The sequence below is a fragment of the Mesoplodon bidens genome, assembly GCF_964165515.1.
Source record: "Mesoplodon bidens genome assembly, chromosome: 9".
Lineage (NCBI taxonomy): Eukaryota > Metazoa > Chordata > Mammalia > Artiodactyla > Ziphiidae > Mesoplodon > Mesoplodon bidens.
Window position 1 is genome coordinate 39,495,100 of NC_138166.1, and position 15,073 is coordinate 39,510,172.

Consider the following 15,073-nt stretch of genomic DNA (forward strand, 5'->3'; position numbering starts at 1 on the left):
TCCGAGTCCACCAGGGCAAAACATGCAGCCTTAGGGCTAGATACGTGCGCTGTGAGGACGGGAGGAGGGGTCGCAGAGGGGAGAACAGAAGGTGCTTTGGGATTGTTTTAGATCCTTCAAAAAGGACAAAGTGGCCGCAGCACAAGGAAATGGAAGTTAGCTGGACAGCCATCCAGAGGATGTGGAGGAGGGCAAAATGAGCTGGAGTGGAAAATGCACTTGACCATGTCAGGGGACTGTGGTCGAAATATCTCCAGGGTTGGGGGGAAGGGGTAGAAGGTAGTGCTGGGAGAAATCTCTGAAGAATGAAAGCAAGGGCCAAAAGGAGAAGCGAATTTTTTTTTTTTTTTTTTTTTTTGCTGTACGCGGGCCTCTCACTGTTGTGGCCTCTCCCGTTGCGGAGCACAGGCTCCGGACGCGCAGGCTTAGCGGCCATGGCTCACGGGCCCAGCCCCTCCGCAGCATGTGGGATCTTCCCGGACCGGGGCACGAACCCATGTCCCCTGCATCGGCAGGCGGACTCTCAACCACTGTGCCACCAGGGAAGCCCCCCCCCAAAAATTTATATTTAAGGTCTGTCATTTATAATACACACCACCTAAGATTTTTGTCAGTTCTCAAGGTTGTAAATATGACCATAGTTATAACTTTTAAGTTGAATTTACATGGTTCTGGGCACTGTGAATAGAATTCAGGAAGACTGTAAAACTTCTGAAATTTTAGGCGTAATCCTTTACATATGTGTCATGTATGTATTTCTGAAAAGAAGGTTCATGACTCATCAAATTCTTAAGGTATCCATGACCCACAGATAATTAAGAACCACTGCTCTTTGTATCCACCCCAGTAATTCATAAAGCTAGTTACAGACTAATTGGCTGTTGTTTTCTAATTTATTTTTACAAAAGTGAGAGAAAAGACTTCTTAGCACTTCACTAGAATTCCTGCATACGTGGTAACAAGTGGAGAATAATGAAGCCATGTTACGCTGGGGATGGTAGGGAATTCAGGTTGACTCAAGTGTTACTAGAAATCCCACACCTCATTTTTACCTGTGATTCCAGGTCCTTGCTTTTGTTATTATTTGCAAAGGGTTAAGAATATAATCATTAATAATCACAGGGATAGATATGATCCATGTTTTACACTAGCATGTAGAAAAAGGTCAATATTTTGTCAAGTGCTCAAGACTTGAATCCTTTTTTTTTGTGACAGAATTTGATTGATTCTGTAGATGGTGGCCTGTCCTTGCCCCTCTATTTCTGTCTTGATCCATATTGTGGATATTACCCCAATAGTGGTTGAGTGAGGCATGAAGTGGAGGATTATGATGACAGAAACAGAAAGTCTTAGAAGACATTGTCATATTGGTTGATTCTCAAAAGACTTAGGTCTAATCCTACGTCTGGCACAAATTCTACCCAGTTTAGATCTGGCTTCCTCATTCACTGGGAAAAAAAAATCTGTAGTACTTTTCTGCTCTAAAAGTGGGATTCCACAATTAATCCGTTTATTTCCATCATTGATTTTCTAAGTATTGAGTACTTCTAAGTCACTTTGAAGAAGATTAAAATGAAATTAGCATGGGGAACTCCAACCCTTAAAATGGTGACTCTCTAGGAGGAAACCATAAATGAACATAATAGTTTAGAGTGGTCAAGTTTCAAAAGAAAGGTATATATTTGATGTTTATAGCCAGTGTCATAAAGTGGTATTAGGACTACCAAATATATTCATTTATGTGACACATTTGCAGATGGTGACCTTCTATATGATATTCTTGGTACATTTCCTTAGAAAATTCTGTTTTTCTGAAGTCTGTTACTCCATGACTTTTGGTTCTTGAGATTTATACTCCCATGCAGCCTGGGCCTGAGCTTCATTAGCACCTGATTTACCATGAGTGCAGATGGTTATTGGAAATAAAAAGTCAGCCATTTCCTATGATTAAATCTCTCACGGGCTGCATCTCCCTCTTAGCTATTTCCTTACTATTGCATATGATTCATTCGCAAGCAGAACAGTGATTATTATATGACTGTTAAATCTAAAGTGGAAAGGAAAGTAGATTATTAGAAAAAGTCTAGTAGCTTATTAATATATATTATGTGCTACAATGAAATGACTTTACCGAAGTATTAGCAGGATGATAGATTTATAGATGATGAGACAAAATTACTCTATTGTGACGATTGAATGTAACAAAAAGAATTCAGATTTTTTTCTTTTCTTTCTTTTTTCTTTTTGCTTGCCTTGCTTTAAGGGGTTATTGCTTAAACCAATAATCTCCCCAAATGCCTCCTCATCCTTCTGAGCAGTATTATTGTGAGTCTAATAAGCAAAGGAGGGGAACTCCAGGAATATTAATTTGCTATGTCTGTATTTTTTGAGCTGAGAGGAAAGCAAGACTTTGTTCCCAACAGAAATATTTCAGTAGTTTTATCTGATTGGAAATAATTGACTGTTACTTTTTCACTTGACAGTTTCCTTTTATGTGAGCAATAAGAGTTTGAGAATTTTTATCTCCCCTTCAGAATTTTGCATACTCTTTATATTATACTGAATTAATGAAATTGATGACCACATAGTACAGAGTCAACTTGTACAACAGAGACTTGTTGATTTGCCTGGTTATTACCGTACTTAATTGACCTATCATATTCCTTTTCTTCTATGTAAAAGTCTAAATTGTTCAATTGAAAGATGAATACAACCACAATTACCAGAGCTCTTTTCTCTCTAATTCATTTCCATCATTAAATTTATTTAGGTCACTTAGTTTCAGATCTGAGGCTTTAGATATGCAAGGAGTTTTAACAATGAAGTTCAAGCATTGCTCTGCTGATCTTTTAGGAACATATTGTGTTGCCATTTCCTGAATGCTCATGCAGCAAATAGTTGCATCAAAAGAAATAATACACATAGATAAAGAAATACAAATTCAGTATAAGCACTGCTACTACCAGTATTCATCATAAGACAAACATGTTCTGCAATGAAGTGCTTGGCCTTAATCTAGCAGCACTTACTCACACTGAGCTACCATTCTCTCTATTCTAGGTTCTTTAACCTCCTTAACATGGCTTTAGGTATGTTTTCTGCCACAGGGCCTTTGTGCTGACAGTCACCTGTGCCAGAAATGTGCTTCCCTTCCAGGAATTATAACCTCTCATGAAATATTTCCACTTTTCCTCCTTCCCATGGTACCATAGCAATTTCACAATATTTGTGTGCTTGAGGAATTAGTCTTTCCCACTGCACTGTAGGGCAGAGTCTATAAGGCAGAATTTATGGAAGCTTTTGCTGACTTCTGTATATGTTGTGGTTAGTATGTTGCAAGATACATAATAAGTTTGTGTGTCTTTCATCCATTTTTACACAGCACACCACACCAAAACTTTGCACTTGAAAATGACAGCAGTTTATTATTTTTCTTACTTCTTTGGGTGAACTGGGCAGCTCTTCATATGCAGTAAGTTAGTGGATGAGCTGGGCCTGGGCTCAACTAGGATATTAGATCTTCCTCTTCACGTCATTTTCCACTCTGGATGTCTTCACAACAAGGAGTTCTCAGGACAGTGCTCCAAGAGAGGGAAAGTGGCATTTACAAGGCCATTGAGGCCTAGGCTGTGGAACTTGCACAACATCACTTCTGTTACATTCTGCTGGTCAAAGTCACTAAAGCTAGTCCAGATGCAGGGGGGTGAAGAAAGAGATCTACCTCTGGAAGGGAGATGTGGCATAGTCCCGTTTCATAATGGCTTGCATACAGGATTGGGCAGAATTTGTGGCCATTTAATCAATCTACCGCTGTATTCAATAATACTTTAATTAATTATAAATGCAATTCTAATTTAGCTTTGAAAACTAGTCCAGGAATTGGCTGGTATAAATGTTTTATGATTTTTTGTATTTGTTTTGGATTTTTATTTTATATACACTCTGCTCTAAGAATGAGAAGAAATGAGGAGAGTGGTTCATCAATTCTAAGTGATAATAGGCAGTCTAATCTCACATTTAAACAAATAAAAGCTATTAGCAATATAAGAGCAGGAACTTCATCACTAATGAATTGCCAGCAACTAGAACGGTGCCTGTCACATAAGAGGTATTCAGTAAATATTTGTTGAATGAATAAATGAGCAAAAATAATAGAAATCCCTTTCTCTGGTCTCCCCTTTTTATGTTCCTAAGCAAGTCGCTTTTTGTTTTCATCTGTCTCAAATGATTAGGTTCTAAATTTGGGGGGAGATAGCTGAATGAAAAGTAGTGTTCTTGCTCACATACGTATTTCCATGAATCCATAATAATGAACTCTGGCAAGATTTAGCAACACTGTAGGTATTATGTAGGTATGAGTAACCTTATGATTATTTTACATTTGATGACTTACTAAAAAGAGCCTCCAAGAAATTTTGTTTTCGTACCGATAGATAAAAATAACAAGGAGTTATCCTCTGCAGTCTCTATAATCTGTTCATAATAGGAAACATCTCTGAGTCACTAACCTAAATGAGCAACTATAAATATCCAATAATATTTTGGATAAAATGACTTCAGGGGCCTCCCTGGTGGCGCAGTGGTTGAGAGTCCGCCTGCCGATGCAGGGGATACGGGTTCGTGCCCCGGTCTGGGAGGATCCCATATGCCGCGGAGCGGCTGGGCCCGTGAGCCATGGCCTCTGGGCCTGCGCGTCCGGAGCCTGTGCTCCGCAACGGGAGAGGCCACAACAGTGAGAGGCCCGCATACCGCAAAAAGAAAAAAAAAAAAAAAAAAAAAAAAAAAAAATGACTTCAATACTGTATCTAGGTTCAGATTATGTACTACTTTTTTGAACAAGGATACCATTTTGTTCTTCTCAAGTGAAAGATACAGATGACTTTTTATTTAAATTCTGGAAAACAATTCAACGTGTTGCTAAGTATATTAATAGGAAGAAATGTTGGTTTATTGATTTGTTGATGGTAATGCAAATTGAAAAAGGTTTTATCTTGTAAAATATCTTCAACTGTAATTCATCTCCATTTATTATCTGCTTATTTGGGCATAATTTTAAACAGGAGAAAATAGTATATGGGCTAGGCTTATTTTAAAAATAAAAAATAGGGGCTTCCCTGGTGGCGCAGTGGTTGAGAGTCCACCTGCCGATGCAGGGGACACGGGTTCGTGCCCCGGTCTGGGAGGATCCCACATGCCGCAGAGCGGCTGGGCCCGTGAGCTATGGCCGCTGAGCCTGCGCGTCTGGAGCCTTGCTCCGCAACAGGAGAGGCCACAACAATGAGAGGCCTGCGTACCGCAAAAAACAAAAACAAAATAAAAATAAAAAATAGATAATACTAGAGAGAAAAGGAAAGGAAATGTTTCTTAGAATTATCCAACATGTACTTGAGTGCACCAGCACAATGATTAATCTCCAAATAATAATGCCTACATCTGTCAATTAGTTTATATACAAGTCAGCCTGAATATTTTATATAAATTATAGCACCTTGACTGGAAACAAAAACAGATCATGATATTTCCGGGAGTCATCTGGGTCCCTCAGGACATAAATCAGTGACAAAAAATGCAATCTAAATAATAATGGGTTTATTGATTCATATGTTAGACTATATAATTCTTCAGTTTGATTAAAAATATCAATATTTTCAATATAACTCAAGTAGTCTGATTCTTATTCTTACCGTTTTTATAAAGATAATTAATGTGTGTGTAAAACCAGTCCTCTGTAGCATTGGGAAAAGGAGGATTGCCCCATTTTTTAATTCTAGTGTGAGAAGTTTTAAGGTGAACAACATTTTCAAAATGCAAAGTTGTGGTTCTTGTTACAAAAATGGAAAAGGACTGCTGATGTGTGAAGAAAAACAGAAGGTAAAACACTTAACTAATTTTCAGAGAATAGAAACAAGTTTTATTAGAAGTTTTTTTTTTTTTAAGTTGTGAAGCTGTGTTAGTCATCACAGAATATAGGTAAGGAAAATGATGTGTGAAGGAGCTAGAGAGGTGTAATTTTTTTCTTTATTTTTGTAAGTTTTACAAAACATAGCATCTAAAAATTGGTTAGGAGAAACATTTAAAATGTAGCAAGGGGGCTTCACTGGTGGCGCAGTCGTTGACAGTCCGCCTGCCGATGCAGGGGACACGGGTTCGTGCCCCAGTCCGGGAAGATCCCACGTGCCACGGAGCGGCTAGGACTGTGCTCCATGGCTGCTGAGCCTGCGCATCCGGAGCCTGTGCTCCTCAACGGGAGGGGCCACAACAGTGAGAGGCCTGCGTACCACAAAAAATAATAATAATAAAAAAATAAAATGTAGCAAGGTATAATATGTTCTAATGATTCATAATTATTGATTTTAAATTATTCTATGACACTGAGTGTAGTAATAGAAAAGAATTAATTGGCCTTTCAGTGATGAAAAGTAGATGTGTTTTTCAAAACTGTTTGTATAATCTCCTTTTTCACATGTTGAATTCCTTGTGTTTGAAACCACTTTGTGTAGTGATTTCAAACGTCATTAATATTTTAACATGCAAAGCAAATGCCGTTAGACAGAGTTACTTGTTTAATAATGTTGACTCCTTCTCATAGTCAAATGCAGAAAGTTACCAGTTAATTCATATTCTAGTTGTAAAGAGTTGTCCATGGGTCAGGTCAGAAAACTGGAGCTGTTTTTACTATAAGTGTACCTGAGCTATTACATTTAATTAACTTCCCTGAAACTAAGTAGGTGTTCCTTAAATATCTGTCAAACTATATATTAACACTGAAGAACCTTTATATTCTTATATCTGGTGCTTAAATAATTGATTGGTTTAGTACATTCAGTAAAAGCAAATAAAAAAGAGAAAGAGGGAGACAGAGACAGAGAGAGAGAGAGAGACAGATATAACCAAGAAAGTCAATTGGTGAATGGTAGAAAGAGAGGCGATGTCGCAAGCAATTCTTTCACAGTCTAGGTCAGCATATTCAATTTATTATCCAGCTAGTTGTCCCAGCTGCCTGTGAAGGCCTTCCAGCAATCATCCTAGGGAGCAGTATGTTAAGTGTGTGATCATAGTCCAGTCTCGTCCTCATTTTTAGTAAATGGAAAAACATCATTTTATCATGGCACCCAGAAGTGATCAGGCTCTTCATCACTTGCTCAAGTTACCAAATAGTAAAATCTATATATACCACTTAAAATAGAGGGAAAGTGGTGGTGATTCCTTTCCAGAGAGTAGAATACACATAATTCCATAGTTCAGGACATCATATCAAAATCCATGGAAAGCAAAATTAACTCCACATTGCTTGGTAACTGTGGAATTAGAGCAAAGGAAGGAGGATGGGTTAAGGAACTCTGTTACCTAGACTCTTTGAAAAATCTGGCCAATTTCCTTCCTTAAAGAAATTTTGCTGTTCCCTTTTATTATGTTCACTCTTAACAGCATCCTATAAACCTCCTCTTTTAGAACTTATCACAGTTGATATTAAATCATTTCGTATATTTTTTCCTGACTAAAAATTAACTGTAATGTGAGCAGAGACTTCTGTCGTATGTACAAATGTAATTCCATTGCCTATCACAGTACCATGTCTAGAGTAGGTGCTCAGAACGTTGGATAAATGATTTTTTTTACCACTAGAGAGGAGAACAGTCTAGTTTCCCCTGATGTTCAGAGTTCGGCATGGAGACTTGCTAATTCCTGCATTTCTGGTGCCTTCCTCTTTTTGTTTTTATACATACTGAAGAGAGTTTTTGTGTTGTGGACATTTTATGAATATAATAATCCCTTTAGAAGAAGTAGGGCTTTATTTTATATTGATGCAGACAAACCTTCATTACATTTTCACTATCAATTTTGGCTAGGCTCTACATGTGTCTATTTATATTAGTGAGAAATACTCTACCTTAAATATTTCTGTATGTAATCTCAGATATCATGGTATATTTTATTAATTCAAATATCACCCACTGACTCTATTTCTAAGTTTTTGGATATGGAACAGGGGAAGGTGAGAAGTATGAATTTACCAACTGCTTACTAGTCTGTGACACTGATAAAAGCATCAGTTGCAAATTTGGGACACTTCAAAAAGGGATGTGTTGTGAGTTTTTTCCCAAGATTATTTCAAGTATATAAACATGGAAATAATTCTTTAAAAATTCAGGGGATAGCAAGTCAGATGAGGAAAGCATATTCAGTGATATTTGCATATCTAGTCACAAGATAAGCACAGGGAATTATGCTGAACAGAAATTCTGTACCTTACCTCCTTTACTTCAGTTACCACCAAATTTCACATCTAGAAAAATAGTATTGTATAACAAATATATCACCTCATTTGGATTTTCCAAATATCTCATTGATAATAATATATGTGAAAATTCTCTTAGAACTATAATGGACAGTGCTGTCAGTGTGCTTTTGGCTGCAAGTAACAGAATACACAAAATAAATAATAATAGTCTATTTATAAATCTCACATGAGTGGAGATCCAGAAATGGACTGTTTCAGAATTGACTGATTAGGAAGTTCAACTCTCTTCAGGAATCTGGGTCAGCATCTCTGGGTATCCCTTGCCTTTCCTTTCATGGTGATAAGATGGCTGTTCCATTTCCAATTAGAATCTCCTCCCTTGACAACATGCAAAAACAGGGGAAAGAATGGGCCTAGCTTTCCCATTGTACATGTCTCTGTTTCAGAATGGAAAATCTCTCAGGTCCTGTTTGTCAGCGCTAGATTACACTGTCATCCTTAGTTGACTTATTTCAGGAGAGGGGAATTAAAAATACTTCTAAAGTAGAAATATGAACAAAATAACCGTTTAATGATGATCACCCATCTGACCTACAACATTTCCCTTATGGCTTAGAAAAAAGTTTCATGTGATACTGCATTCATTATTATATTTAATGAGAGACAGTATGGGAAAAAAGCTAGAATTTCTGAGTTACATTTTGCACTTCCCATATGATGTTGGGTGAGTGACTTCTAAACCTCATTGGGTTTACCTGTGACAGTGCCATGCTCAGTAACAGCAGAAAATATGGCTATCACAAATTTCATTTCATCTCCCTAACAGTTTTCTTAAAGAAATTTTTATGATTATGAAATACTTATTTTAATAATAGAGATCTAATTATTATTGAAAGATATTCAGGTCTAAACATCTTGGACACCATTTAAACATTTTATAGGTTTAGTTTTACATTTCATATAATTATTTATCATTGTTCTTTGGGGACTTACTATGTATGTATACTTCTTTAGACTCTGCAGTATGGCATTACTACTGCTTTTGTACTTTTCCATTAGACTATCCATCTCTTTTTACATACTAAGGTGGAATATTTTATGATTCTGTCTGAAGTTTCTGTAGCCTGTTTCATTGTCTCTTGAGGGCTTAACAATCATACCTTAAGAATGAACATTAGATACAAGCATTTTTATATGTCATTTAAAAAAATATATCTTTACCCGTTGTGTGCAAACATGAAAAATGTTTGCTGTCTTCGGTGTGGATATAAAATGTCCCCACTGTAGTCATTACAGCCATGTTCCTTCCTTATGAAATAATGTTATCAACATTATCCTTTTGCTATGAGAGTGTATAAATTGCTATTTTAAAAAAACATAGGTTTGAGGGTTTCAACAAAATGTAGTTCTTTTTTTATAAAATATAATCATATTAAGAGCAAAACCTCACTACATTTAGGAATAAATGAGTAACCCTATAACCAAAGTCTGGTGTAACGTCTCTTGGCAATGAAAAACAAAACTGAATTGAGTTCTGTGACATAAATCTACCATTTTAAACACTTACCCTATTGCTGTAAGTCAACAGTGACACGTCTCTCATCACCACTATTGTTAGCCAAATTCAAAATTCCTGCTGTGTTTCTAGAGTATTCCATCAAATTGTAAGACTAAATTTTGTATTAAAATAAAGTTATCAAATTGTTAGAAACATTGTTCTCCATGAGAAAATAATTTTAAAACCAGTTTTGAAATGACTGTTGAAATGCTTTCATAACAGGACAAAAATGAAAGCAAACTAATGTAAATGATGAGATTTTTGAAACATCTTTAATGAGTAAAAAATATTCATTTAAAATCCATTTTAACTAAGCTACTTAGGACATTATGTTTTTGCTTTCATTTTAAAAGCAAAGGTCGGGGGGGGCTTCCCTGGTGGCGCAGTGGTTGAGTCCGCCTGCCGACGCAGGGGACACGGGTTCGTGCCCTGGTCCGGGGAGGATCCCACGTGCCGCGGAGCGGCTGGGCCCGTGAGCCATGGCCGTGAGCCATGGCCGCTGGGCCTGCGTGTCCAGAGCCTGTGCTCCAAACGGGAGAGGCCACAATAGTGAGAGGCCCGCGTACCGAAAAAAATAAATAAATAAAAGCAAAGGTCGGGACTTCCCTGGTGGCGCAGTGGTTAAGAATACGCCTGCCAATGCAAGGGACACGGGTTCGATCCCTGGTCTGGGAAGATCCCACATGCCGTGGAGCAACTAAGCCCGTGAGCTACAACTACTGAGCCTGTGCTCTAGAGCCTGCGAGCCACAACTACTGAAGCCCACACACCTAGAGCCGGTGTTCCGCAACAAGAGATGCCCCTGCAATGAGAAGCCCGCTCACCGCAACTAGAGAAAACCCGCTTGCAACAATGAAGACCCAACGCAGCCAAAAATAAAATAAATTTAAAAAATAAATAAAATTTAAAAATAAAATCAAAGGTCGGAGCTTCCCTGGTGGCTCAGTGGTTAAGGACCTGCCTGCCAATGCAGAGGACCTGGGTTTGAGCCCTGGCCCGGGAAGATCCCACATGCCGCGGAACAACTAATCCTGTGTGCCACAACTACTGAGACTGTGCTCTAGAGCCTGTGAGCCACAAATACTGAGCCCATGTGCTACAACTACTGAAACCCACGTGCCTAGAGCCCGTGCTTCACAACAAGAGAATCCACAGCAATGAGAAGCCTGTGTACCGCGATGAGTAGCCTCTCGCCGCAACTAGAGAAAGCCTACTCGCAGCAATGAAGACCCAACGCAGCCAAAAGTAAATAAATAAATAAATTTATTTTAAAAATAAATAATAAGCAAAGGTCTGAGGACTTTATTATCTGATGAGCATGTTATTCATAAAGTATAGATAGAATCAGTTAAGGATGCTTGAAAAGGGATTCAAGTGTCTATTAGAAGAGTTCAGATTTATACATGTATAAATGGTCTTCCAATAGCTGCTGTATCACCACTAAATACATGAAAATAATAAAAGAAGCACACCTGTGAGAAAAAGTTGACATTTAATTTAAGAGTAATTTCATTGCATTAAAACTTTCTGTGTGTTTGTGACTTTAGAGTTTTCTACAGTAAGGTAAATGAGGCAATTTCACCCTTTTTATGTTGAATCTTTGTTAGGAGTGAGCGTCGTATCTAATTAGGTTCTTCGGTATTATTTTTGGTAAATGCACTGGCAATTCATGTTTGTTTGTTTTGTTTTATGTTTGCTGCATTAACATTACTTAGCAGGCAAAGTTTTAAAAAAAACAAAAAACCTTTGTAAACCAGGAAGAAAAGTTCCAAGGAAAATATATTGCTAGAAATTGAACAGAACTTATAGAACTAAATATTAACTAAATTTCATTATGACAAGAATAATTTTTTTGCCTGAGCAGTATTTCTGATAGTTCACATTTTCCTGAGGATATATAAAAGAAGGAGAATTACTGGTAGTAAGAAAATGCCTGGTAAATTGGAGCTAATTTTATTTTTACCTGACCATCTGGTAGCCAAGCACTTTAAATATTAAACTAAAACCTGTAGACTTACAAGTAAATTCATTGAAATACGGTTTAGTATATTAATGACTTAAAATTATAACAGTATGAATAACTTTTTTTGTAGAACATTTGTCATCGTACCTGTAACCACAAAACCTGTGTAAGAACAATAAATTTGACTCTGGTGTGAACATTTCACAGTGGGTTAAATGTCCAGTTACCTTGTTCTTAAAATCCACAGCTATATGTTTTCTCTGACAAATCTGAGTTTGAATTATTTGGATCATTTTCTAATGTGAGCCATAAAAATAAATAGCATACATGCTTAAATGTGCTTTTTTGCATTTCTACAACCTAAAGACCAGTTTGGTTGAAAAAAAATAAAATTTAACAGCTTTTAATTTGTCATGTGGAATCTGGTTCTATGTGCTTTTTATTGCCTCCATATATTTATCTAAGTGAAACATAAAATGGTTGTAATAATGGAGAATTTAAAGCAGCTTTTGCACATGAGCAGTAATGCTAACTAATATGGTGAATAAAGACTGAATGTAAATTCTCAGAATTTCTGTTTCTTGTGATGTGTTTGCTAAAATGAGTATATTTTGGTTAGCTGATACAAGCTCCTCATCATCCTGGTTAAGCTATGAAGAACTTTGATGGACAGAATGGAAAAAAATAGGGAGTAACCATTTACATGCAATTGGAAGCCATATATGTGTGTGTGTATGTATGTATGTATGTATATATATAATTTTCAAACTGTGATACAGTGTACATTACATCACAGAACCTGTCAAAATGTAAACTCATAGCCCTTTCTTTGCTGGAGTAATGCTTTGATATTCCCACATATACCTCTAGAGATAACCTAGGTATGGCAGAAATTAGTATAATCTAATACCACGAGTTCCTATAGATTTATGTCTCTTAAATTCAGCCTCTCCTTTCCATTTTCCTTGCCCCTTGGTTTAGGCCTTGAATTCTATTTCATTTGTACTATTCCAACAGCCACATTTCTGTCCACAGCACCAACATTTCGCCATTCCAGCCCAATTATTCATTTCTATGAGTTTTATTTATCTAACAAGGCTGGCTATGTCGCTTCACTGCTAACAGACTTCTTTCAGACATCCTATAAATCTATAATATCAAGTCCAAACCCCTTAACTTGGCATACCCATTCTGAAAAAGACCCTAGTTAGCCCATACTTAGGCAATCTGTTAAGTCACACTGCACTCCTAAAAACACCAGAACTTGTCTCACCTTCCTCCTGTTTGCCTTCTACTTATCCATTATAACGCTATCTTCTCTTCTAAAGCTTTCTGGACCCCTCAAGGCAAAAGCAGGTGATTCAGTGAAGTGTTTTTTCTCAATATTTTGCTCATATTTAATTTAGAGAATTAACTTTTCAGTTATTTTATATGCTCATAATCTTAACCATTCTGAGCTCCTTAGAGACAAAGATAATTGTGTTCATATTTGTATCTTTAGAACTAAACATAGCATATGGAAGTGAATGTTCTCATTAAACATTTGTTGAATGAATGACTGGATGAATAAATGAATCCAGGAAGGTCTGGATAAAAGGCCAACAGAAAAATATTACTAGAAAACTTGTTGAATGTAGAAAGACAATTCCAAACAGTCATAAAACGTATACTACATATTATTCTGATTGTCTGGAGACCATTTCACACAGAACGATATTTTCCTCTCATATCATGCTGAATGATATATTTTTCATGATAATGACGAATCAATAGGAAAATATTTTTAATTTTCCATAAACTAAATTTTCCATTAACTTCAGCCATTGTATAAATTTGTAAAACTACATTTATTCTATAAAGTACATTATTTGCATTAATATAAACTTACATGTAAACTCAGGCCCACAGATCTTACTGTTAAATGTTTGCCCTGTTCTATCTAACTAGCTATCATCTATTTCTGTCTACTCAGATATATTAAATCAGGCCATAATCCAAGGAGATATGCTCTGGAAAAGAATAATGATTCATGGTGCTAGAGTCTTATGAAACTTATCTTGGTTTTCAGATTATTGGCCTTAATATGGTGATTAATGCAAGAAGGGCTAGTAAAAATTTTGTAAGCAAATAAAACCTTGTATGAGGCTAAATATTATTGGGTATGTCTAGATAGATAAGATTGCTTTTATAGCTTGTAATTTTATATCGGAGAACTCTATACAACACAGCATAATAATAAGCACTGTATTAGGTTCCATGTCATTTTACGTAACAAGTAAGAGGGTTGCATTAAGCAGTAAGGTCCTTGCCAAGTGTCTTTTTTAATTGTTGAAATATTTTACATTCTAATGTGAAAAGTACATATCCATGTTTATAAGGAAAAAATAATTTGTTGTGAGAGAGATATTTGAATATCATTATAAAAATTCTTTTTGTTTTGCCTTCATGTGAGAAAGCATGTATCCCATTTTACCTGTATTTTCTTCTAATTGAGGGTGTGATAGCTTGTTAGACTGTGTATAATTAAAAACTGCAGCTTTTCGTGAGAATGAATTTTTAAATTTTTAAATCCATTACTGGCTAATATAAAAATCCAGTCAGCCTTTGTAAAATTACATTAAATGATCATTAATTTAATTATCTGGTACAAAGAAACAAAGATATGGTCATTGAGTTGTGGGAGAAAATAAATTTTGAGCATCTTACTTCTGGATTAAATACTGAAATAGTTTTAAACTATATTTTCTTTGTAACTATATGTTGATAAAATATATTATTTCTTTAGTTCTTTCATGCTGTATCATAATTTCCCATTATTGTTCATATAACAGAGGACAGTATCTTTAAAAAATAATTAATAGTTATCCAAAAATTACTAAATTTTATATTTATGGATAACTTCTATTTTTTCTTTTTAATATAGTTTCCAATCATGATAATTTCTAATGAATGCATAGCCATCTAGAAAAATTGAGCATATTTAAGTTTGGTCTCCTTTTCCTCATGAAAAGCCTAGACTTTTCTTTTTTTTCTCTCTCTTTATGATTACAGAGTGGCTGGTCTAAAGTCAACTTGTCTAAGAACAAGCTAAGAATCATAAGCACTAAAACCATATTTCAAAATCTGAGCAACCAATATTATAGAAAAGGCAAAGATATACTTGAATCTGTCAGATCATACATTCCTATAATCCCCTCCGGGACAATCATATAATTTGATGCTAACAGTTAAACTCTGAAAATTATGTGACCATCTATTACATAATGGATGGTACATGTCCTCAAACCTTTTCTATCACTTATAATACAAG

General features: G+C 36.1%; 1 protein-coding gene across 8 annotated transcripts in view; it reads left to right on the forward strand.

The window, feature by feature from the left end:
- Positions 1 to 15,073, forward strand: part of DGKB (diacylglycerol kinase beta) — a gene marked incomplete at its 3' end in the record, with an annotated part of 912,102 nt that overhangs the window by 699,043 nt on the left and 197,986 nt on the right. The window lies entirely within an intron of this gene.